The sequence below is a fragment of the Astatotilapia calliptera genome, chromosome 3, assembly GCF_964374335.1.
Source record: "Astatotilapia calliptera chromosome 3, fAstCal68.1, whole genome shotgun sequence".
NCBI classification, from domain to species: Eukaryota; Metazoa; Chordata; class Actinopteri; order Cichliformes; family Cichlidae; genus Astatotilapia; species Astatotilapia calliptera.
The window spans coordinates 66,198,816-66,224,212 of record NC_137424.1 but is presented as its reverse complement, the minus strand read 5'-3'; the positions used below and the strand labels follow the sequence as shown (position 1 = coordinate 66,224,212).

At 40.8% G+C, this 25,397-nt stretch overlaps 5 long non-coding RNA genes across 5 annotated transcripts; all 5 read left to right on the top strand.

The window, feature by feature from the left end:
• The first annotated feature begins 2,578 nt into the window (after positions 1 to 2,578).
• On the top strand, positions 2,579 to 3,571 carry LOC145425624 (uncharacterized). Its single transcript, XR_013906334.1, has 2 exons — positions 2,579 to 3,000; positions 3,081 to 3,571. It is a non-coding gene; the product is annotated as an uncharacterized LOC145425624 (long non-coding RNA).
• A 2,722-nt stretch (positions 3,572 to 6,293) lies between these two features.
• Positions 6,294 to 8,735, top strand: LOC145425631 (uncharacterized). Its single transcript, XR_013906344.1, has 2 exons — positions 6,294 to 6,983; positions 7,062 to 8,735. It is a non-coding gene; the product is annotated as an uncharacterized LOC145425631 (long non-coding RNA).
• A 5,916-nt stretch (positions 8,736 to 14,651) lies between these two features.
• On the top strand, positions 14,652 to 16,588 carry LOC145425626 (uncharacterized). Its single transcript, XR_013906337.1, has 2 exons — positions 14,652 to 15,947; positions 15,993 to 16,588. It is a non-coding gene; the product is annotated as an uncharacterized LOC145425626 (long non-coding RNA).
• A 1,220-nt stretch (positions 16,589 to 17,808) lies between these two features.
• LOC145426101 (uncharacterized) lies at positions 17,809 to 18,641 on the top strand. The gene is made up of 3 exons (XR_013906862.1): positions 17,809 to 17,958; positions 18,043 to 18,115; positions 18,217 to 18,641. It is a non-coding gene; the product is annotated as an uncharacterized LOC145426101 (long non-coding RNA).
• A 5,493-nt stretch (positions 18,642 to 24,134) lies between these two features.
• Positions 24,135 to 24,852, top strand: LOC145426100 (uncharacterized). The gene is made up of 2 exons (XR_013906861.1): positions 24,135 to 24,170; positions 24,255 to 24,852. It is a non-coding gene; the product is annotated as an uncharacterized LOC145426100 (long non-coding RNA).
• The last annotated feature ends 545 nt before the right edge of the window (positions 24,853 to 25,397 follow it).

Genomic DNA, 25,397 nt, shown 5'->3' with positions numbered 1-25,397 from the left:
CTCCAGGAAAGATTGCCAAAACAACACAGATGCAAATTCAGTAATAAAAGCTGTTCTGTATTTCTCTCTGTTCTGTTTGCTTATTCATGTTTTTCCATAAATTTGTGTATTTTGATAAATAAAAAATTTAATTTCAAATTTTGGTGCACAGACAGACCCCAGATGGTGCCCAAACACCTGCCCCTTTGGCCTCTTCTCAGATAAGTGGCCTATTTTATTTCTACTTTATAATTATAATGTAATTTTAATTTTCACACAAAAACATGTAATGACCATCAGATATTTTGGAATTCTTCTAGCCTACACATGCCTAACCCTTCCTTTCACTTTCCTTGTAATCACAGCTAGCTACATGTGCCTTCAGAGCACCATGAGGAGCAACGTCACAACTCTGACCGCCTGATCTTGGTGACAGTCTGCGTGAGATGTCCGAACTGGATAATTTACAGACCACCTGACTAAAATACATTGAGCATTCACAGAGACAATAGAAGTGGAAAAATGCAAGTTCAAAATCTGACCACACACTTGAAGTCAGCTCCAAGTCTCAGTCACTTAGTAATCTATATCATTTTTAAACCTTAAACATTAGCCTGTGCATTATTTCGTTACAGAGTAATCATTAATTAGCAACTACAAAACTGATTTGTAATTTATCCCTTGTAGCACAATGCCAAGAAAAGTGGACCACGTTAAAACAAACTGTTTTGTGTTTCCTTTATTTTACTTCTTTAAATATGCTGAGAGCCTCCTCCAGCTTGCTGCACAGAAATAGTGAAGGTAAAAGAATGCATGTTCTTTGTGTGAAGTCATAACTCTGTAGGAATCTGTTGGAAATCCATCTGTATGTTGTGTATGTGTTAAAAGTCAGTAAACCAGTAGGTAAGTAAAAGGTTGCTAATGTGTGAAACTTGTTGTGAGAATTGTTTAAAAATATTTATGTGCAATCTTTTGGCTTGAACACCTGCCCACAAATGTCGGCTATCCTTGAAACTACTGAATACTGCACTGACACCTACAAGCAGATCAAAGGGTTCACAGTTTGAGACTTTTCTGAATAACTGAGGTTTTTGATGTCCAAAGCTCTACTTTATATTTAGTTAGGCACAAGTGGCCATTACACAGTTCACAGCATTGTTTTGTTGCTGTATGAAAACGTGTCATAAACATCCTCACCTAGCTCACTAAAACTACCATCACCATACTGCAGAAAAAAAAAAAGAGATTAGACCAATCCTCAAATAATTGTGATTATTTTACATAAATAAATAATTTAGCATTTCACGACTGTAATAACTGAAATATATTGTTCCCCTAAATTTTGAGATATCCCAATTTTACTGAGATAGACACTTGTAGTAATAAATTTATATCCCTTTAACTATATCTCTAATTTATTTTCGATTTGGACCAAATTGTGAATATCAGAGTGACTCGGTTTACAGCCAGGTCCTGTTTTCAAACATTAGTTTGTCATTCTCACTATCAATCTAATCTATTGTACTTATAAATATAGAAGTTTGTTAAAGCCTAAACTTGGATTTTACTCGCGTTGGGACTCGTTCTCGGACTCCGCCATTACACGAAGTGAAAATGAAACTAAACTTTGGTCATGACTCAAAAGTCTCGAAGTGATTTAATGTGTATTTTTAATTTTAGGTTCCTCTCCCGTGATTACCTGCTTATTTACATTTACATTCTTCATCGATACACTCACTTTTGCAATAAGCAACTGAAACTGTAGATGACTTCTGTTCATACACATAGTCACACAGAGTGATCCACTGATCCACGATCAAACAGGTTTATTTTCACAGGTACAAACGGCTTACCTGCACAGTCCAGACGTCCCAGAAAACAGGAGAAGAAAAACACAAATATCGTTGATTTTAACATCGTTCACTTTCTTTTCTGCTGAAACTCAGTTGTTGGTAATTTTTTTTAAACAACATCAGGGCCCTGTTTCAGGAAGCCGGTTTAGTGGAAAAACTGAGTAAGTATACCCTGAGTTAACGAAAACTCTGGGTTTTCGGTTTCACAAAGCGAGTTCAGCTGAAGCCTGAGTGAGTCACTATGACGACACACGCCGTGAAGCTAACCTGCCCCCTAGCAGGTTTACTACAACTAACCCTGACTGTCTCCGCCCCTTTGTCGGAAACCTGACAGTAGGAAGTGTCGGACATGGCGTGCCCCTTCCTTGAAGAGCCAGTAGATCGTGAAGCCCAAATTCTCCGCAGAGCTCTCCGCCGGGAGAGAGTGATTAGAGCGCGTTTGGACATTTTATCATTTCCTGATGATTTCCTGTGCGAACGTTACCGTTTCTCAGCACAATCTATAAGTTATTTGAATAACATCCTCAGGCCTAATATTGCTCATGTGACACATCGCGGACATTCTCTCAGTTCTGTACATATTATTTGTATTGCGCTTCGTTTTTTTGCAAACGGGAGCTTTCTGTATAATATTGGTGATGCTGAGCACGTTTCCAAGGCTACCGTCTGTCGGGCAGTCAGGAATGTTACAGTTGCACTGAAACGTCTCCTGCACTCGTTTGTGGTGTTCCCCGGTCATAGACCCACAAGATTCATCAAAGAGGGATGCCACAAAATTGCAGGTATCAGGATGACCAAAACTTAATTTATGGTGTGGTGATACTTGGACTACTACTTAAATTTTACATTTATTTTCAGGGTTCCCAGGCGTGATTGGCTGTACAGATGGCACTCACATTCCAATCATTGCTCCTTTAGTAAATGAAGGAGACTATGTGAACAGGAAGTCTTTCCACAGCATTAATGTACAGGTACATAGTTCCCTGTAGCATTTCAAACTAACAAATTATTTCATCATAGTAATGGATGCTAATTTGTGTTCTCTGCACTGTGAAGATCATATGTGATGCTGCCAACATTATCACAAATGTGGAAGCCAAGTGGCCAGGCTCTGTCCATGACTCACAAATATTCCGTGAATGTACACTGAGCACAAAATTTGGACATGGTGAGTTGAGAATACTTTAAAATATATAAAGACCAATTGCTTCAGGGACATTTGAACTGAAGTGTATCCTTCTGTCTTAGGAGAGTTCACTGGCTACTTGCTTGGTGATAGGGGGTATCCATGTTTACCCTATTTGCTTACCCCTTACCCTGACCCTGAACCGGGCCCACAGCAGCGATATAATCTGGCTAATTGCAGGACAAGAGCCAGAATTGAAATGACTATCGGAATGCTTAAGGCCCGGTTCCAGTGCCTGCAAAGACTCAGGGTCACCCCAGAAAGGGCATGTGACATTATTGTGGCATGTGTGATTCTTCACAACATTGCCACAATTAGAGGAGAACACTGTCCTTCTGAACCAAACATCAGCAGTGATCCAAACCATGAACATCCTGACCCTCCCACGGACATACAAGATGGAAGAGCAGTCAGAGACACCATATGTCACAATCATTTCTTTTGACCCATCACCTCAACATGTTGAAAGACGAATAAACAGATTTTTTGTTCAACTGGCTTTATTGGTCACCTGTGTTTCCTGTACACAAAGTATTAAAAGATGTAAACCTCATAAGGTGTCTCTGTTGCTTCCTCCTCTGTAACAGCTGTCAATGTTTCTTCATTATTTTCCTGTAGTAAAGAAATAAACAACATTGCTGTTCTACTGTAAACTCATATAATCTGTGGAGTATTACTCACAACTGCATGTTGGTCTGGCTCAACAGGAGGCTGCACCAGATGCAGTACACCATCACCATCAACTGATAGAATATGAGGTTTATACAGGTCACTTATAACTTACAAGGGACCAAATGGCAATTAACAAACATACCAATCACCTTACACTTCATTGTCATTATGCTCTCAAAGACAACCAAGACTGAGGGAAGGCAAAATCAGTAGGAAAATAACTTCACTACAAAATAATTCATTATGGTAAAGAGTTTATCAAATGAATGAGTAGCACTGCGAAGGTGACTGTGAAGAAAGGATGTATGCACATCATGTATTATTTTGAATTTACCCCCTATGTAGGCACTTGTGTCTTGCGGGGTTATTGACTCAGAGGATGTCCCCGCAGAGATGCCTTCGGCCACAGGGCGCCCACTGTTTTGGCTGAGGGCCAACTACTCAGCCTCTGTGAGTGGTGGTGGTGGAGGACCCCCACCTGTTTTTCGGGCCTCCGCTTTTTTTCTGTTGGCTATAACGGGCCACATTTGAGCATACAGAGTAAGCAAATATGTACTTGTAATGTGCTCAGATAATTTCAATAAGTGCTTACAGAAAGAAAATTAATGTAGCCTCTAACTGCAATTGATTTACATGGGACAAACAGACCAAGCACTATGGCTCATAATACAATTACACCTTACCTGTTTGGACTATATTTTTATATTTCATTTTTACTTGCTGCCAGGAACGTTTGGGGCCTGTTGGGTTGCACCTGCGCTCACATCACATCACAAAATAAAATGTATAAAATAACAAATAAAATAACATATGATAAAATAACGTGTTAAATGGGTGGAAATCCCTAGATCAATGTTTATATTAACACTCACGCATTGACTCTGTCGGCTATGTTTTGCCATGCATGCTCCCTGTCTTTCGCAGCTGTGGCTGTGTTACTTTTTTCCGCGGAATTTGCGTGTTATCGGCATATGCTGCCATCAGAATTTCGGCCTCAAGCGCTGTAAAATACATTGACCGCGCCTTCTTTCCCTCCGTCTCCATGGTGACTCGCTTAATCTGTGCTCCGCTTATCAGGGCTTTATGTATCCTCGTCCGCGCGCTTCACTTGGGGTTAAAGCAACTCCGCGTTGATTGAACTAATTGTTATCAGCCTTTCTGAAACCGAATATTCCGAGTTGGACAGTTCGGGATTACTCAACCCTGCGTATCGTTTTTCACTCTGAGTTTTCTAAACCGGCTTCCTGAAACAGGGCCCAGGTGTTGTTTAAAGCCGGTGGGAAAGTTTGACGATGTAGTTTATCGCTCCCTTTAGACGCCGATACTGACAAAGAGAGACGGGAGTGGTCACGTGATTTATAGAAAGAAGCGAATACATTATGTGACAGGTGAGACCTGGAGACTCGGGACCGCCCCTGGTGGGCGGAGCTGGTCTTTGCTCCTTTCATAAGCGCAGGTGTGGGCAATTGGGTATTCCTCTGCAAACCTGAAACTGCGAGTGCTTGGTCCGAGTTGGGCAAGTTGGTGTTTCTTAACTATGAAAGTCTGATACGGGTCCTCCCCTAAACTTCTGTTAGGACGGTAGGTTACACAAGCACCATGGCATGACAAGTTCTGGCTTGATAAAAACAAATTATCATTAAATTTGAATAAATCTAAACTGATGTTATTTGGAAATAGTAGTTTAAATACAAATGCAAAGATTCAAATAAATGGTGTTGATATTGAAAGAGTCAGTGAAAATAAATTTCTGGGGGTAATAATAGATGAAAAACTTAACTGGAGAGCTCACGTAAGATATATTCATTCCAAAGTATCACGAAGCATTGCAGTACTAAACAAGGCAAAACAGGTATTCGACAGAACATCACTTCATATTCTCTACTGTTCACTGGTTTCACCATACTTAAGCTATTGTGCAGAGGTCTGGGGCAATAACTATAAAACCACATTACATTCACTTTTTACTCTTCAAAAAAAAGCAATTCGAATCATCCACAATGCAGGTTATAGGGAACATACAAACTCACTATTTTTGCAGTCTGAAATATTGAAAATTGACGATATAGTGAAATTCCAAACAGCACAAATTCTATTCAAAGCAAAAAATAAAGAAATGCCAGGTAATATTCAGAGTATTTTTTTTTGAAAGAAGGAAGTTATAATTTAAGGGGTTTTTGTAACTTCAAAACAATGAAGGTACGTACTACAAGAAAAGGCTTTTGCGTTTCTGTTCAAGGAGTGAAATTATGGAACAAACTGAATATGGAATTAAAGCAATGTCCAAACATAAAACTGTTCAAAAAGAGTTATAAAAATATGATCTTCTCGATCTATAAAGAAAAGGAAAATATTTAAATTATGTGAATGTCTCTATTTAAAAACAAACAAACAAAAAATAAATTCATGATGTGATATTATAGTATATAGTATATCAGAAATCTGTTCACTATTTTTATTACAAATTATATCAGTAAGGAAGCTGACTAAATAGTCACTGATAATTTATGGGACAGGGGTGGGATTAAATAAGTGTATACTTCTTCCCACTCCCTTTCAACATGTAAATTAATCAGAATGTTTTTTGTATGTAATTTGTATAGTATTTTTTTTCTCTTATTTATTTTCTAAATGTACTTGTATATTGTTCACATGTTGAAATAAATTACCAATCAATCAATCAATCACAAAAATGTACCACTTGAGCTCTGGCTGTTGGCAGAGGTTTACAGTTATTTGCACCCTTGTAGGTAGTGATGGGCAGATGAAGCCTCATGAAGCACTGAAGCTTTTCATCCAATTGGTTCACCCCAACGCGAAGCTTCTTGAAGCTTCATTTGCTCTAGCAGGACACCTACTGGACGTAAAAATATTAGTTGGCATGAATTTGAAGAGTGTGGCATTTTGCACACAGCCTGTAAATGTCAACAACAAATGGAGTGTGTAAAACATCTATATTGTAGTGATGCAGTATACTGTGTATAGTTATGCTGGCAGTATGGAAAATGATTATTTGCGGCAAAGTTCGAACCGCTTCCTGAACCAGTCACGTGGTACAGCCGGGCAGCGAGGCTTCGGACGTCATCATTTTCAGCTCCTCCCATAAATGAAGCAAGCCTCGATACGCACTTCGCGGAAACGCCCCCTCCATTACTCGATACACGCTTCGAAGCCTCGATACAGAACGTCACATCACTACTTAGGTGGGAAACATTGCTCCCGTGAGAGCGGTATAGTGGACTTCATCGCCACTGACCCACATTTATTAGGGTGTGACACGAACTTGTGGACAGGTAACAAGACCAATTCAATTGAGGAATATTCCTGTGTTTTACTGTCCAGCTAAGTGATCTCCTGCCTTTTATTCACAGAGTACCGAGCTGCTGCTTTGCCAGGTGGATTTCTGGCTGCGGGCAAAGGACCCGACACTTCAGTGTGTTTTAATTTGTTTTAAACTGGTGTAAGTCGACAGACTGACTGCTGCGACTGTCGATTGTGGGTTTTTTTTTTTTTTTTTCTGTATCAGTAGGCACCACAGATATTGATTCTTTTAGTATTCTAACTCCTTATTTTATATTTATATATAAAATTAGTCGCAGACGGTGAAGGCGCTGCAGGGAAAACAAATCCTTTTTTGTCTCCCGCTTTTGCATGCACAGCGGTGGGCCTGAGTGAAGACGGCACCGAAGATTTGCCTTCTTATAGTGTTTTACCCATGTGGGGTCATGTGTGAGTTGCCGTCCATTCTTAACCTGTGTGCTATGTCGATTTGTTTTTAAACGGTTCCCCGCAGCGCTTGTCCTGCCTCACGGGCAATCGTACAGTTTTATAGTTTCTAATAAGGTAAAGTTTTTAATTGTTTTTAGGTGCCGCTGTTATACCGTTTCTTTTATTTTGTACTAAAAATTAAACTCTTTTAAACTGACTGTGCGCCTACGGCTCTGTCCTATTTTAAATAGGTACCTATACCACGGGTCACAATTATTTCTACCTGTGAGTTTGGTTTCACTTCTAACAGATATTCTGCACACATATAATCTATAGCAAGTTTCTGTGTCCAGTTACAGCTTACTAAATGCCATAATTTATAATCTAATGAACTCTAAAGCAGGATTCTACCTTAAAATTCAACTCTCTCTTTAGAAAGTGTCATTTGGTTTGGGTTATGAAACCTGCTCTGTAAAGAGGACCGGGACGAAGAAGGTGTACTTTATTGGTCCCCGTGGGGAAAATCCCTCTCTGCATTTAACCCATTCACTCAGTGAAGCAGTGCAGCCACTGGGCGCCCGGGGAGCAGTGTGTAGGGACGGTACCTTGCTCAGGGGTACATCAGGGTAGCTGTTCAGGGGAATCGAACCCCCGACCTTCCGATCATGGGGCCACCTCTCTACCTACTGAGCTATCCCTGCTCCCTTTTTTTTTTTTTTTTTTTTTTTCTTTTTAAGAAGAAGACGTGTCCATTAAAATAACATTAATAATAAACTGTATAGTAAAAACATGCACTAGTATTCATTCACCAACCACTTCATTTCGTTTTATTTGAATTCATGATGAAGTTATTATTATTGATTATTATTATTTGATCACTATTTTGTAATTTGATTTTCTGAGTCGTTTAGTATCTTGTTTCGGAGGCTTCTTAGTATAATGTTAAAATATTAAATGTTACAGTTACCACCAACATCAGGCCCTGTCATATTTGTTACTGTTACAGGAAAAATGATTCTATGTTTCTTTACCTTCTTTTAAATGTGCAAGCATGCCCTTTTGTCTATGGTTAGATTAGTTTAGAATTATCTTTTTAGACTTTCTCAGCAAAGACATACTGTTTTGGGACATATTGTTTTAGATTGTTTTATCTCTCACAGCTTTCTCCCAGCTCTCTGCTGACGAGACTAGCGCCACATATGGAGTTGTTTATTTTATTTGTTTTGTATTTTCTTATCCTGTTCTCACTGTGTTTCCTATAAAAAGTGCCAAGCCTCTGTACACGTCGTGAGTTGTTCTGAACAGCTTACCCGTGTGCACGTTAAAGCATAAAAAGTGATCTTGTCTCATTGTGTCTTTATTTCTCCTGGGTCTTTTACAGAGTTTTCCCCCAACATTTCTTGGTCCTTCGACAGCCGGAGCGCCTCCATCGTGTCCCATCTCCGTGACCAGTCCACGTTGTTCATCTGTCGACAGCTCACACACCAGGTGTGTGATAAAAGTCCAAGAGCGTTAAATTCGGGTCTTGGCCAACGTCGTAGAAAGCGACCCACGGTGGTGGGACCCGATCGAGGTGGACCAGACCCGGCGACACTGACTAGGTAGATACAGACACACTGACACAATCTTGCGTAAAAGCGCGTTTTGAATTCAGGGAATTTAAAATAGCAGAAGTGGCTCGTCGACTGGTAGCTCTGGGAGCTCGTCGACTCGTAGCTTTGGAGCTCTGGGTAGCTCCCCCAGCTTGGTCTAGACTGGGTCTAGGGAGTAAGTAGCTCTGGGAGCTCCCCTTATCTTAAGGGTTCCGGTCGCGTGCGCGTCGAAGCTGTGAATGTGAATGTGTGTGTGTATTGTTTTAATTAACGGAGCAAGCTGAATTTTCACGGTCCAATAAGAGACTGAGCTGCTCCTACTGTGTTTTTCTTTTACTGCCGTTCACTGACGTGCTGGTGAGTTGAGAGAACGGTCGAGTTCCGTCTCGTAAAGTTCACACCGCTTTCGGAACTAGTCCGAAAGTAGAAGGGCGTGTGAGCAACCACTCTCGTCTCTAATACCAGCGAAGGTGATAGCAGCTGTATTGTGTATATATTACTTAAACAAAAATAAGTAAATACATAAATGAGATGGGTAATCAAGCAAGTGAAATTAAAACTCACTCCTGCTGACGAGCAGTGGTGAGAAAAGAAAAGTCCAGACGCCGGACAAAAACAGTGTCTGTAAACTGAGAGATTTAAGAAAACAAAATATAAACAGTCAGAAGAACAGAACTCAACTGCCAGTTTAGTAAAACCAGAAGACGAGACACTGTGCAGTTCCCACAACCCTTTTTAGAAAGCCATCACTCATTCCTGCAGCCGCATCTGCAGCACCACCCATATCAGGAAGAACTTAATAATCCCTTATTAAGTGAAAACTAGAGATCAAAGTAGTTTGAAGTAGTTTAAAAGGGTTGAAAACAGACCCCACTGAGTAGATATAAATATAAAAAGTACGAAATAAAGATGAACAAAGGGAAAATTACAGTAGAAATTATCTTTAGAGTATTTGAAATTAATAATAGCAAGGATAACAACCTGTAAAGTGATATTAACAATGAAACACAGTTGGCATGATGACCATGCCCAGCATGTATAAAATGAATATAAAGCAAATAATTCACACGAAAATATTTTAATAACATAAATAAAGTATATTAAGGCTGTGTCATTGTTCAGCCAAGGACAGTGTGTGAAAAGGTAACTGTCTCCAGCTTGGGAAAATGGTGATAACTGCAGATCACCTGAAGCCCTTGATGGATACAAAATAAGATATAAATAATATATTATAATAGACCTGCCTGGTCCGCCATGCAACAGAGAGAACAAATGTGACCGCAGATTGGATGAATTCAAAATTATCTGTTTGCTGAATAAGATGATCCTAACTAACAAATTGGCTCAGGAGTAGTATAGTGGTACACACTGATAAAATATTATAATATGCTATTGCTGTCATATAAGACAAAGAGGATAATATTAACAATGACATAATATTAATATGAAGAGGCACCTTAATCGGTTATGATGTGAGGTGGATAATTGTTAAGCAGTAGTCTGCATCAAGCTTAAGGTTTGCTGAAACTCAGTGTAACGACATGTGAGATGAAGACAATACAGAGAATAACTAAACTAATGAAGTGCATAGAGGCACTTGACCAGCTTGAAACTTATCATTCTAGAATGACACATTGCTGAGATATAGAGCACACCTATAATAACAACCAATAAGCAAAACCCTGTAGACAACAGCTACAACTACAGGATTGAGAAGCTGAATTAAATATGTAGACACTGCTAAGCTGATGAGCATGTTCCACATTTTCTTTTCTTTTTATTTATTTGTTTCTTTTAGAGCAGAAGCTGCTATTCTGCCCAAAGAAAGACTCTAGGTCTGACCAACCGTTTCAGTCATGGGCAAGATGTCAGTCAATAAAATTCTAAAAGATAATTTATTGATGAAAAATATATCAAGATATAAAAGATAAAACAGTCCAGTTTCCCACTTATGAATTGTATAAACACACACAGTCACAAGGCCAGAGCCAGCTATGCCACACAGCCAAGTTGCACTCCACATGTTGCCTTTAACAGGGTTAGAAGTTGTCCTTGGAGACCCACCACCCTGCAAGCATATAGTCAGTGGTCACTCAAGCCTCTGCAACCCTGCTGCCTTTAGGCTGTGGCATATAATAGGCCCTGGACTGCACAGAGAGACAAAACGACGCACTTAATATAAAATTCATAGCGCAAAACCCATCCATCCCAAACATATCTGATTTCATCACATTACATACCTGCACAGAGAGACAAAACAACACAGCAGTGTTTGTAGTGTGGGCTATAAGTAGACCAGTGTATCAGTGCAATCAAGTACACCTGCCTCTAATTAGTCCAACCCCATTCCAGCCATTGGCTCACCAAAAATGTGACACACACAAAACCACTCCCAACCCAGTGCAACTTCACACAATAATATGGAGCTGAATTAACACAGGCACATTAGTCTACCATGTTACAAGCTGCATGCTATTACAAGCCAACATATGCAGACTTCTGCCTTGTTCGGGTGGCAGCATTTTTCTTTTTTCTTTTGTGTCCTGACACGTTTATGTTTTTTGTTTTTGTTTGATTATTTTGTTGGTTTTGGAAACGAATTTAAACGAACTTGTGACCATACTTGAGAATCACAGTGACACATAGTGATTAGGCATATGATTGAAAAATGCCTAGGTTTAGAGCTGTGAACTATGAGCTGTGAGCAATGCAAAGTTATATATATATATATGTGTATATATATATATATATATATATATATATATATATATATATATATATATATATATATATATATATATATATATATATATATGTATGTATATATATATATATATATATATGTATGTATATATATATATATATATATATATGTATGTATATATATATATATATATATATGTATGTATATATATATATATATATATATATATATATATATGTGTGTGTGTGTGTGTGTGTGTGTGTGTGTGTGTGTGTGTGTGTATAAATGGGAAACAACCCTAACTTGAAAGTTTGAAATGTGTGAGATCCATGAATTGTTTGAAGAACTAGAAATTATCTAAAAATGCCTTAAGTGAAAATGTAGAGTTGCATCTATTCTCCCAAACCAAAAAAAAAAAAAAAAAAAAGGAGAAGAAGCATTCTGTAACTTAAAAATAAGGCTGACGTGTTGACAACAGACTAAAACACTAATTCGCAGGTGGCTATCAGGAACAGAGAGGCGAGCAAAGTCACAAACACCAAGGCCGCAGACAGCCACGCAGAAACAGCAGATAACATAGAGACAACGCCTGCTAGAACCGTGGAGAGGAAGGTCACTTCACACGAGATTGTAGGAGTAGGCCACAGAGAAATAATGCAAAACAGTTTTGAGGCAGCCACTTAAACTTACAGTTTTCAAAGGACAAATTAGTTGTAAAGTCAGCTTCAGGCCACACAACTGTACAACAATTAACTGCCCCTTTAGAACTAGTACATACAGCAAGTGGCCGCAGGTGCTTTATTAAATGCATATGACCCGTCGTGTCCAGTAAATTTGCTAGGTAGAGACGCTCTGACAAAACTTAAGATAGCAGTCATGCCATTCTTTTCTGGTATTACACCTGAGTGCATGCTAAATGACACCCGCCACATCCACTTTCCAGAAACCAACCGAGTATCACAACATTCTGAGATTTAAACAAACCCCAGGCCCAGATCCACCTTATGATCAGCAAGTGTGGAAGCTAGGAGAACAGCATTTGACCTTACAGCACAGGCCGGAATTGTGTAGGTTACGCAGTGACCACAGATAGTAAAATAATAGAAGCAAAACCACTTTCTTCTTCATATTCTGCACAGAGCGCTGAGCTGATAGCTGTGATACGTGAAAGCTAAATACACAAAGACAAACTAATAAACATACATACAGACAGCCAGTATGTTTTCTCTGCTGTGCATCATTTTGCAAAAAAATTGGCATAACAGAGGAATGATTACACCAACTGGAAAACCGGTTCAGCATGCCAACCTCTTACAAAACTGATGGCTCTTTCATTACTACAGGCAACAATTTTGCTGACAGAGCAGCAAAACAGGCGGCACAAACGGCAAACATCGCATTGATGGCAGTAAACACACATCAGATTCCACTGGATGTGTTGCAAAATGAACAAAAAGCAGCAAGCACAGCAGAGCAGGCAAAATGACTAAAACACGGTGCAGTTCTGACAAACGACTTAATGATGTGTTATGGCAAGCCAGTGTTGCCAAAAATTCCTCCACAAAATGGCGGCATTAGTGACTCATGGCTGTACGCATTTGTCATCGGGGGGGAATGCCCTGTATTGTCAACTCTCATTTCTACACTATAAATTTTGAATCTTCAGCAAAACAATTTGTCAGAACGTGCATGACGTGTCAAAAATATAATGCTCAAGGTAATCTGCGACCAAAAAGAGGCCGTTTTCCCACTCCACCTTATCCTTTTCACACAATTCATATGGATTTTATTGAGCTAAGCGAATGTCAAGGGTCAAAATACGCCCTAGTGGTAATAGACGTGTTCTCAAAATGGCCGGAAATCTATCCAGTGAAAAAGGCAGATGCAATTTCAGTAGCAAAGTGCCTGTGCAATCACTTCATACCCACATATGGCATCCCAGCTTTGATAAGATCAGACAACGGCACTCATTTTGTAAATGATGTCATCACTAAGGTCTCTGAAGCACTCGGTTTCAGCATAAAACACCACTGTGCTTATCACCCTCAGAGCGCAGGCCTTGTAGAGAGAACTAACTGCACTATAAAACAAAGGCTCAGGAAATGCATGGCAGAAACAGGAAGGCCGTGGCCTGAATGTTTGGGTTTAGTGAAAATGTGGATGCGCTTAACGCAAGGCTCCCATAAACTAACTCCATTTGAAATCATTCATGGCAGGCCGTTCCCACTGCCCATCACCAGTCAACCAATAGACAAAGCAATCAGAGAAAACACATTAGCAGAATGGATGTCTAAGCTATTGGAAAACAAAGAGATCATTGTACATAATCAACAACCTGATGATGTTTCTCCAGTGTCTTGCAGACTAAAGCCCGGTGACTGGGTTCTGATCAAGGTGCTCCAAAGGAAAAACTGGAGCACACCCAGGTGGGAGGGGCCATACCAAGTCCTCCTCACTACACCGACCGCTTGCAAAATTGCGGAACGACCATCCTGGATCCATCAGAGTCACTGCAGGCGAGTAAGTGAAGCCATCTAAACACAGCTGACGGCAGGCTTGCCCACTTGTTGTGATCTCGCCCGGTGGAGGGGTCAGCTTTCCTGGCCGGGGGGTCTATTCGCGACAGGAGGGTGTGTCCCGTCGTCATGAGGTGGTGGCTCTTAATAACTGCAGCGGCCCTGACCATGGCCGGGCTCCTCATCTTTGTTTCCGTGAGGGACAACAAGTCACGCAATATGAAGAAAAGGCAGACACTGTATGACAAAGGACAGTACACCGAGTTTCCCCATGGATACGCCACTAACTTTTGGTGGCAGTTTATGAACACTACAGCTCACTTGAATAACAAAACTGACTGCTATGCATGTACCCATATGCCCCTAAGCCCACAGACGTCTGGCCTGTGGCCGTACAGCATACCTGAAGATCGCAGTTGGTGTCTGGTGGGCCTGGCAACACATCCAGGCTACGGTACTCTTTGGTCCAAGGCCAACTACAGCATCCCAGCAAAAGCAACCTGGAGGTCATCATCACTCACGAATGTGCACTGTTCCGGACAGACCTACCTACTGACCTGGCCCAAAGTCTCGGACCCACTGCCTGATGTAATTCTACTGAACAAGCTGAACGCAGCACAACTGCCAGTATGTGTGATGAACAATGGATCACGGGCAGTGGGGGAGCTGCCTACTCACCTATGCAAATACATATACACTTTCTGCCCACCGAGGAACGAGAGGAAGTGTATGGACTGTTCACTCAACGAAACCTGTGCCAGTAACGCGACACTGATGAGCCTCAACTGTCGCTCCAACTACAGCTACCGGATGATACTACAAACAAAGACTCAGTACCAGACAGGATGTGCACGGACGGCACCAAGCAGTAAAGGAACCAGAGTTTCGCATCTGAGGAGGAGTGAAATTCTTAAAGAGCTTGATCCCCGGCATTGGAGCTGCCGAGGTGCGGGATCATGTGGAGATCAACCGATATGCTCTGCTACGACGCATCAACTTTGACAAAGACCCTGGGACCGGCTTTAGCAGGAGAACAGAAGGCCATCAGAACGATGGTGTTGCAGAACAGACTGACACTAGACCTGCTAACAGCATCACAAGGAGGAGTTTGTAAGCGGAGACATTTATGAAGCTTTGCAGAATTTGTCCATTCTGCAAAAATATGTCACTGACCACACACCTGGAGCAGCTGCAGCACAAGGCTGGCTAGACTGGCTGGACTGGCTGTTCGGCGGTTCATGGCTGGCTGCTGTAGCAAAGCCGTTTGTCCTTCTAGGTCTCATCATGATAGCACTGCTCATATTAGTGTTTTGTGTGTTGCCATGTTTAAGAGTAATGATTTCAAAGATGATAACAACTACAATGACTGCTTATGTTGCCGTGCCTGAAGAAGACCAGCATCCCGTTGCAATTCTGTTAGAGGAGGACTTGTAATAACTGCTAATGAATGACGTGGTGATTAAAAATGACTTGTCAGGTGATCATGATATGATTAACACATTAGTAGGTTATGCAGGTTTTAAATATAAGGTTTGCATCATTTTAAATATAAGGTTTTCATCCTTTTATTTTTTGAAGTTTTCATTTTAAATATGAAGTTTTCATCATTTTACATATAAAGTTTTCAATTTAAGGTTTGCATCATTTTAAATATAAGGTTTTCATCCTTGTATTTTTTGAAGTTTTCATTTTACATATTAGGTTTTCATCATTTTTAAATACAAAGTTTTCATTTTAGTTTTCATCCTTTTATTTTTTGTAGTTTTCGTTTTAAAATATAAGGTTTTTATCCTTTATTTTTTGTAGTTTTAGTTTTATTATTTTTTCTTGTTTATTCCACTTGTTATTTCATTTACTATGATTTTCATTTACTATGTTTTTCTTTTTATTATTTTCTTTTGTTTTATTCTTTAGACCAAATGACTTCCATTTCTGCTATGCTGACATTTTGAAAATTAAAAAATTGCTTAAGATACTTAATAAATAACCTTCACAGACAATTGTTGTATACATTTAAAATAAGTTAAAACAGGAGGGAATGTTACAGGAAAAATGATTCTATGTTTCTTTACCTTCTTTTAAATGTGCAAAGATGCCCTTTTGTCTATGGTTAGATTAGTTTAGAATTATCCTTTTAGACTTTCTCAGCAAAGACATACTGTTTTGGGACATATTGTTTTAGATTGTTTTATCTCTCACAGCTTTCTCCCAGCTCTCTGCTGACGAGACTAGCGCCACATATGGAGTTGTTTATTTTATTTGTTTTGTATTTTCTTATCCTGTTCTCACTGTGTTTCCTATAAAAAGTGCCAAGCCTCTGTACACGTCGTGAGTTGTTCTGAACAGCTTACCCGTGTGCACGTTAAAGCATAAAAAGTGATCTTGTCTCATTGTGTCTTTATTTCTCCTGGGTCTTTTACAGAGTTTTCCCCCAACAGTTACCATGTCAGAGCAGCGGTTACTTGTCAGGTCATTATCTCTTCTGTTTCTGCCCTCTCTCAAAGCAAAGACAATTTATTCAATTTTGTTGAATTTCCATCTGTGTCAGTTTATTTTTCTTTTCTTTTCCACTGACATGACGTCAGCTGATGGAGACATATGATTCAGAAATAATAATAATAAATTTTCTAACACTGGAATATTTCTAACATTTTGAGTTATTTTCCAGTGTTAGAAAATCAGCACTGCTCAGTGTTAGCCTTTGTTAATCTTCAAAACTGACTAGGTTACTTTTAAACATATAACACTGACAAAAGTGTTAATTTAACACTCAGCAGTGTTGTATTTAACACTCAGAGGTGTGGACCCATATAGACACTCTCCAGTGTTAATTTAACACTGGAGATTTGTCACTGATCTGCAGTCGACGCGATAAAGAGTAAAAGCTGGAAAACAGCAGACTCGATGAATTTAATATTAGTTTCGTGACATTGTAATGTGCCGTGTGGAAGACAGTTTACCTTATACTGTACACTTAAATAACCTGCTGGGAATACTTTGTCTAGAAAAAGACTTTGATACTATAATACTGTAAAACCAGACGCGATCATGGAAACACGTCGCTCTCCAGTGAATTTACACTCGGTTTACACTTTGTAGCGAAGCTATCACGAATGAGTTCATTTGCAAAATCAATGTCAATCTAACCAATAAGTACAGTAACTTTGGAGACGATTTCTTATTCACAGCTAAAGTTATGGAGGGATACAGATTTTATCAGGCTGTGTGGCATCGGCTGCCAAAATGTGTGCCCCCCCAATCTATGATGGATGCACATTGGCAGAGTTTTTCTTTGTAAATAAATACAATTTAAAACAACATTTAAATATATATATTTATCGTATTTGTAAGTAACAGGGCTTTTCGAAATTTGGCAAGTTAGTTTTGGCCAACCTTTCGTAGGCCTACTCGACTACGACCCCGGCTCCGACATTGCATCGTCATAGATTGGGGGGGGGGGGGGGGGGACATTTGGGCAGCCGATGCCACACAGCCTGATAAATTCTGTATCCCTCCATAACTTTAGCTGTGAATAAGAAATCGTCTCCAAAGTTACTGTACTTATTGGTTAGATTGAGATTGATTTTGCAAATGTAACAAGTGTCACCTGGCAGTTTGTTGCTCTCTGCCAGGTGATTGGCTGAAGAGCTGTGAAAAGGTAATGGGTGTGTGGGGTGAAGTCAGCGCTCTTCTGTGGAAAAAAAACAGAGGCACTTAATTCACTCAGGTGCGAGTGGGTATACTGTCGGTAAGAGACTTTTGCCATTTTTGTTTGGATCGTTTGCTATTGCATGTGCCTGTTTTTAAAGTGTCATTGGACTTTTTTTTTTAGTGTGACCACGAATTTTAATAGAAGAATTGATCAAGCCCTAGATCGACTGCGCACAGGGAAACTGATCAATATTGTAGGTATATTGTTTGTTTTAGCTTCATGATTTTGAATGGTTTTATAAAATTGCTATTTTATTGGGTAATATTTTAATTGATAATGTTGTTTGTTTTTCAGCTGTGCTGTCTCTGCTGTCCTTTTTTTTCGTTCTTTTGATTGATTTGTAATTTTGTTTTGGTTAGTCCGTCCAGCCGTAGAGGCGGTTATTGATTGAGAGTAAGTTGTGTAAGGGCGGACTAACCTCCCTTTTGTTTTTTGTTTTTTTTATTTTAATTGTTTGTGCCACTTCCCTTTATCTCTCAGATCACAGGCCATACATAGCACTGATTCCCAGCTGCACTGAGACCCGAATTGTTTGCAGTGTGTGCCACGATTGCAGTGTCGCTAAGCGGGGTGTGACGGGTTGCAGTGTTATTTCGCACAGTTTGTGTGGTAAGTCTCATGTGCAGCTGGGATATCAACAGGATGTGTTGTAAGTCCTGTCTGGAAATGACTGGGAATTAGTATGTCTAACTCATGTAATAAATAAATGATCAATTATTTCTTTGCCCCGTTTACTCATCCCTTGTCCTCGGTTACATTTTGGCGTTTTTACGAACAGGTTTCAAGGGAGTGGCCATTTTGTTTTGTTATTTTGTAAGGACAGCAGGGACAGGTTTGTAAGATTGGAGAGAAGGAGCAGCCAGGTCTCGATCGCCATCATGGAGGGAAGCCAGCAACAAACAATGGCCCAACGTATACAGGAGTTGGAGAATGAACTTAGAGACTTGAAAACAGCATCTGTGGGTACAGAGAGGCCCTCTACATCAACAGGAGCTACAGGAAGTGAATCAGTGACTGTGAGACCCAATCCTGTGGTATACGTACAACAGGATAGAAAGTTGCCAACATTTTCAGGGAAGTTGGACAATATGGGCTCACTGACTCTAGATGAGTGGATTGATCAAATGAGAGACTTTGTGCGCACGAGAGGCAGAACAGAAAAAGAGCAAGCTCAAATTATTTTTAACCATTTAGAGGGTACTGCACGCACTGAGATAAAGTTTTTGCCAAAGGAACAGAAAGAAAATGTTGAGAAAATTTTTGATACACTGAAAGAAATGTACAGCTGCTTAGATTCCCACATTTCTTTGCAACGCAGATTTTTCAATCGTAAACAATTAGAAGGTGAGTGCTTAATTGACTTTTCTCATTCTTTGATGGCCTTAATGGAGCAGATTATTAAAACAGATGAGGAAGCCGCAAGAAAAGCTTCAAAAGATCTGCGTGATCAATTTTGTGATGGTGTTAGAGATCTGACATTGAGGATCAGGCTGAGAGATTTGATTAATGCCAACCCACAGTGGACGATTCGTGAGGCGAGAGCCGAAGCGACCAGGTGGATGGCACAGTATGAGAATCAGCCTTTTAGGTCTAGATAAAATCAGTCTGTTTCAGTCTCTGCAGATATGCAAGCTTCTTGTGAAAGTGTAGATTTTAGAACATCAGAATATGCTGAGTTGGTGTCCCTTTTTAAAGCCCAACAGACACAATTAGAGTTGGTCATTAAGGCATTAAACCCACAGGAGGTGGCTGCTTCTAGCAATCACACTTCTCGACGTAGAAGGACGGTGAATGGTAAACCCATTTGTTTTAGGTGTGAGCAAATTGGACATATTGCCCGATTTTGCCCGTCATTACCCAATTCCGATGGAAATCAGCATGAAAGAGCAGCTAGGGCTGTTGCCCAAACTACTGCGACGGCGGAAAACTAGTACCCACCAGTGCACAGAGCCACACACTGGTGGGAGGGTTGCAAGGCTCCAGTAATGTAGAACTCAGTCATCTAGTTGGTGAATGCTTGGAAGGGGAGGTTGATTTTGGTGGGGTTATTATTTAATGTTTGCTGGACTCAGGGTCCATGGTCACAACAATCACAGAAAGCTCTTTTAAAAATAACTTTTCTCATCTCAGTGATGAAAAGGTTAAAGACTGTGGTTGGTTGGGACTTAAAGCAGCTAATGGCCTACAAATTCCTTATTCTGGGTATATTGAGTTGGATGTTACAATCCAGGGAATTCACCTACCTCGTCGAGGGGTGTTGATTGTGGGAGATCCAACAGATAGCCACATGGCACAGAAAAAGACATCTGTACCTGGTGTGTTAGGAATGAATGTATTGAACCCCCTGTACTCTGAATTGTGTAAACAATATGGTTCTGACCTCTGGGAAGCTCCAGTTTTGAAGACTGCGCCACATGGTTGGAGAAGAGCGTTGAGATACTGCCAAATGATGGAGGCCATGGCAAATTCTCCTGAACCCCATCGTGTTAGAGTACAGGGTAAGAAGTCTTTCTGTGTTCCAGCTGGAATGCAAAGTTATGTTCCTGTTACCTGTCCAAAGATGCCTGTGAATACACCTATTGACCTCTTGATTGAACCCCTCGGGCCTGATGATGGTTTTCTCCCGGAAGGCCTATGGTGTCTCCTTCATTGGTAAAGGGAGAAGGAGGGGAGGCTTTTGTTCCAGTTACTAATGTGGGTAAAACTGATGTCTGGTTGACACCTTGTCGGGTGATTGCTGCAGTTCAACTGGTCAGTGTGCTAGCAGAGGGTAACTCTGAAATACAGGTCTCTGTAAATTCACAGTGTCGTACAGCTTATATTTCCAGTCATACAATGGCAGACAATGCAGCGGAATTGGATCTGCCTGAATTTGAAAATCTTGAGGAGAGCGAGAAATGGCAAGCAAAAGTTTTATTGCAGAAGTATAGCGGTGTGTTTGCCAAGAATGAGTTGGATGTTGGTTGTAGTAAATTGATCACTCATGAAATTCCTTTGATAGATGAAACACCAGTGCAACAACCATACAGGCGAATCCCTCCGTCTCAGTATGAACTGGCAAGGGATCATATCAAACAGCTGCTGCAAGCTCGCATCATCAGAGAAAGTAGTAGTCCGTACTCATCCCCAATAGTTCTTGTTCAAAAGAAGGATGGAAGTCTACGCATGTGTGTCGATTATAGACAGTTAAACGCCAAAACCAGAAAGGATGCATTTCCTCTGCCAAGGATTGAAGAATCCTTGGATGCTTTGAATGGTGCTCAGTGGTTTTCCACTTTGGACCTGGCTAGTGGTTATAACCAGGTGGAAATGGCTGAGAAGGATAAGATTAAAACTGCATTTTGTACCCCATTTGGTTTGTTTGAGTTCAACCGCATGCCGTTTGGTTTGTGTAATGCACCCAGTACATTTCAGCGCCTGATGGAGCGTTTGTTTGGAGATTGCAGACATCAGTCGGTGCTTTTGTATTTGGACGATGTAATTGTTTTTTCGTCCTCCATGCAACAGCATTTGGAGCGGTTGCAAGAAATATTCTCTCGTCTGGATAAAGAGGGGCTTAAAGTGAAACTCTCAAAGTGCCAGTTTTTCCAGAGGCAAGTGAAATATCTGGGGCATGTGGTGTCTGCCAAAGGAGTTTCTACTGATCCAGATAAAATAGCTGCAGTGCGGGATTGGAAAACGCCCAGCGATCTAGCAGAACTGCGTTCCTTCTTAGGATTTGCTAGTTATTATAGAAGATTCATAGCTGGTTTTTCATGCATGGCTGCTCCCTTGCATAGACTGGTCTCTGCACTCCTCCCTCCAGGCAGAAAAGGTAGGACCCCCCCCCCCCCCAAAACCGTTATTGTGTTCTTGGGATTTAGAGTGTGAACAAAGTTTTCATCAGCTCAAGGCTGCTCTGGTTTCTGCACCAGTGCTTGCTTTTGCTGATTTTCAGAAGCCATTTACGTTGGAAGTAGATGCAAGCTATGGGGGTCTAGGGGCAGTGCTTTCCCAGGAGTATGAGGGTAAATTGCGGCCAATAGCTTTTGCCAGTCGGAGCTTAAAGCCTACAGAGCGGAATATGAGGAATTATAGTTCCATGAAGCTTGAGCTTGTAGCCCTCAAGTGGGCCGTCACTGAAAAGTTTAGGGAGTATCTTTTGGGTCATTGTTGCACTGTATTTACAGATAATAACCCACTAAGCCATCTGTCCATGGCAAAGCTAGGTGCCACAGAACAGAGGTGGGCATCAGAGCTGGCCGCTTTTGATTTGGCCATAAAATACCGGCCTGGGGCTCAGAATGCTAATGCAGACGCACTGTCCCGCCTACATGGAACTGTAATGGAATTGGATGGTCCATTATCTAATGATATTGGAGTGCAGTGTGAGATGATTCCCAGTGTTCAGGGAGAGATAAGTGTTTTACCTGGTTGTTCTTTCTCTGATCTCTGTAGGTTACAGAAACAAGACCCTGTGATTGGTCCTTTCTTAAAGTATTGGGAGGTGGCCAGGTCGCCAGATTCAAAGGAAAGAGAGGGTCTTGGTAAGGGTTTGAGGGAATTGGTCCGTCAATGGGGGCGGATGAAACAAAGGGAGTCTGTGTTGCATCGCTGTACTCACTCCTGATGGAGTGAGGGAGGTTGATCAGCTGGTGCTGCCACAGTGTTTACAGAGCCGCGTCCTTCGTTTACTCCACGATGAGCATGGCCATCAAGGGGTTGAGCGTACACTGCAGTTGGTGCGCTCGCGATATTATTGGCCGCACATGTATGCAGATATTGAGAGATGGTGCAGAGATTGTGAAAGGTGTGTTCTTTCTAAGGCTGTTGTGCCAAAGATTAAAACCTTTATGGGTAGTATTTCTGCATCTCGGCCTCATGAAATGTTGGCAATTGATTTTACAGTACTTGAACCCTCAACTGATGGTAAAGAGAATATTTTGGTAATGACTGACATCTTTTCTAAATATACTCAGACTGTTCCTACAAAAGATCAGCGAGCCAGTACAGTGGCAGAGGCTTTAGTGAAACATTGGTTTCATTTATTTGGGCCTCCAAGCCGTATACATTCTGATCAGGGGTGAAATTTTGAAAGCGCTTTGGTGCAACAGCTGTGTAAAATTTATAAGATAGAGAAGAGTCGGACGACACCCTATCATCCACAAGGTAATGGTCAATGTGAACGATTTAATCGTACACTTCATGACTTGCTGCGTGCCCTTCCTCCTGAACAAAAGCACCAGTGGCTGCGGCATCTCTCCCAAGTCACATATGCGTATAACACCACAGTACATCAGTCAACTGGTATGACTCCATATTATTTGATGTTCGGGCGAGAGCCACGGTTGCCAGTGGATTTTTGGTTGGGTGCTGGCAGTGAAGTTGATGAGGACGTCACTCTTGAAGAGTGGGTACAGGAACACCAAAAGTCCTTGGCTGCTGCATATGATGTTGTGCAGCAACGGTTAGAAAGGAGAAGGGTTCAGAGAGAGAATTTAGAGAATTCCTCTAAGAAGTCCTGATTTGGAGCAGGGCGATTTGGTGTATATGAGAAACCACTCTGTAAGAGGTCGCAATAAGATTCAAGATTTTTGGGATCCCACGCCCTTTCAAGTAGTGCGACCTCCTCTTGGTCATGGTGTAGTATATTCAGTCGCTCCTGCTGGGCACACTTGTCCACTTCGACAAGTACATCGAACTGAGTTGAGAAACATTCCAATCAGGGAATTGGATGGAGACCAAGATAGTGGCCTACAAATGTCAAAACAGGATGATCTAACTGGAATGTTGGCCACAAATAACAGTATGGTTGATGAAGTGGAACAGATGTTTACAGAACAGGGAGATGGAGGCGATTCTGCAGTGTTGGAGGAAGGGACGTTGAGTCCCACACATGTGGGAGTGCCCCATTTGGATTGTTCTGGGGACCTAGAACCTGGAGAGGAAGATGTTGCCAGCTTGGCGCAAGGGTCTCGTAGGTCAATGAGGAAGACTGCTGGACAGCACTCAAACCCATTTAAATTGCCACAATCCATTATAAAATGAGCAAAATTTTAAGTGTTCTCTCTTTTCAGCTCATCGTCGGGTCGCCGATGCCCTTTGAAGGGGAGGGTTGTAACAAGTGTCACCTGGCAGTTTGTTGCTCTCTGCCAGGTGATTGGCTGAAGAGCTGTGAAAAGGTAGTGGGTGTGTGGGGTGAAGCTCTTCTGTGGAAAAAAAAAAACAGAGGTAATTAATTCACTCAGGTGCGAGTGGGTATACTGTCGGTAAGAGACTTTTGCCATTTTTGTTTGGATCGTTTGCTATTGCATGTGCCTGTTTTTAAGGTGTCATTGGACTTTTTTTTTTAGTGTGACCACGAATTTTAATAGAAGAATTGATCAAGCCCTAGATCGACTGCGCGCAGGGAAACTGATCAATATTGTAGGTATATTGTTTGTTTTAGCTTCATGATTTTGAATGGTTTTATAAAATTGCTATTTTATTGGGTAATATTTTAATTGATAATGTTGTTTGTTTTTCAGCTGTGCTGTCTCTGCTGTCCTTTTTTTCGTTCTTTTGATTGATTTGTAATTTTGTTTTGGTTAGTCCGTCCAGCCGTAGAGGCAGTTATTGATTGAGAGTAAGTTGTGTAAGGGCGGACTAACCTCCCTTTTGTTTTTTGTTTTTTTTATTTTAATTGTTTGTGCCACTTCCCTTTATCTCTCAGATCACAGGCCATACATAGCACTGATTCCCAGCTGCACTGAGACCCGAATTGTTTGCAGTGTGTGCCACGATTGCAGTGTCGCTAAGCGGGGTGTGACGGGTTGCACTGTTATTTCGCACAGTTTGTGTGGTAAGTCTCATGTGCAGCTGGGATATCAACAGGATGTGTTGTAAGTCCTGTCTGGAAATGACTGGGAATTTGTATGTTTAACTCATGTAATAAATAAATGATCAATTATTTCTTTGCCCCGTTTACTCATCCCTTGTCCTCGGTTACACAAATGAACTCATTCGTGATAGCTTCGCTACAAAGTGTAAACAGAGTGTAAATTCACTGGAGAGCGACGTGTTTCCATGATCGCATCTGGTTTTACAGTATTATAGTATCAAAGTCTTTTTCTAGACAAAGTATTCCCAGCAGGTTATTTAAGTGTACAGTATAAGGTAAACTGTCTTCCACACGGCACATTACAATGTCACGAAACTAATATTAAATTCATCGAGTCTGCTGTTTTCCAGCTTTTACTCTTTATCGCGTCGACTGCAGATCAGTGACAAGTAGCGTACAGAACGGAGCTGGGCAAGTGGTTCCTCCTACTTTGCGCGCTCCCGTGAACAATTTTTGACTGGGGTAACTACTTTGGCACAATACCGGAAACACATCTCCATCAAAATAAAAGCATGTTTCCATGAATCTATTAATTTTACAATAAAAGTATGTACTATCAAAATTATCCACTCATTAATTTATTCTTTTCTAGACCACAATTACGTTAGTAATTTGA